Raw genomic sequence first — 1,114 nt, 5'->3', positions numbered from 1 at the left:
TGGTCTTGATCTCCTGACCTCGTGATCCGCCCATCTCGGCCTCCCAAAGTGCTGGGATTACAGGCTTGAGCCACCGCGCCCGGCCGATTTTCATATTTTTAGTAGAGACGGGGTTTCACCATGTTGGCCAGGCTGGTCTCCAACTCCCGACCGCAGGTGATCCACCTGCCTCAGCCTCCCAAAGTGCTGGGATTACAGATGTGAGCACTGCGCCCGGCCAGTTCACCACTTCCAATATAAATGTTAATCTATTAATAGCACACCGCAATACAAAGCATTGCTTATATACCTTCTGGACTAAAGCTCATCATATGGCCAATTTTAAATTACTCATACTATGAGATCAAAGGTCATACACACTGAAATCAATTTTTTTTTTAACTCTTCAGATTTATCTTTGGAATATATTTAAAGACTAGAAAACAGGTAGGTGTGACATTCTAAAAACTCCCACCATCTTAAGTGAAATGATAAAGTCACCCTTGGAAAATGAACACACAGGAGCTAGAAAAGGGTGAGGACTTTTTCACTAACCCCCTAATAAACTGTTGCCAAGTGGAGTGTCACTGAGTTATTTTATAACCTACTCAGATTAATTTAAACAATGGATCATTTGTCCAGTGGTTATTCTCTCATCAGTATCAACATCCAGAACCTGGCCAAGAACCTTCAAGTGAAATGCTGCAAAAATAAGTAAAGTATGCTGCAAAACCTACACACTGAAGTCCACACAACCATAAGAGAGCCTCAGGCCTTTAGAGTTCAGTGCAGATCTACTGTGCCAATAAGGAATGGTTAATAAAGAAGGAGATTTTAAAATGACATAAAAAAAGACAGGGTATCAAATTATAGCAGTCTGGAGCTATTCAATATAGGAACCAACAAATATCCTATTTTATCTTATCTTATTTTATTTTTGAGAGGGAGTTTTGCTCCTTTTGCCCAGGCTAGGGCGCAAGGGCACGATCTCGGCTCTCTTTAACCTCCGCCTCCCGAGTTCAAGTTATTCTCCTGTCTCAGCCTCCAAGTAGCTGGGATTACAGGCGCCTGCCACCACACCCGGCTAATTTTGTTTTTTTGTTTGTTTATTTTTTGAGACAGAGTCTCGCTCTGT

General features: G+C 42.0%; 1 protein-coding gene across 2 annotated transcripts in view; it reads right to left on the bottom strand.

Moving 5' to 3' along the window:
• The window catches only part of SYNE2 (spectrin repeat containing, nuclear envelope 2), a 396,555-nt gene that overhangs the window by 146,115 nt on the left and 249,326 nt on the right, over window positions 1-1,114 (bottom strand). The window lies entirely within an intron of this gene.

The sequence above is a fragment of the Colobus angolensis genome, unplaced genomic scaffold (genome assembly GCF_000951035.1).
Source record: "Colobus angolensis palliatus isolate OR3802 unplaced genomic scaffold, Cang.pa_1.0 Scaffold57, whole genome shotgun sequence".
NCBI lineage: Eukaryota > Metazoa > Chordata > Mammalia > Primates > Cercopithecidae > Colobus > Colobus angolensis.
The sequence above is the reverse complement of the archived record's forward strand: the minus strand, read 5'-3'. Positions and strand labels throughout refer to the sequence as shown.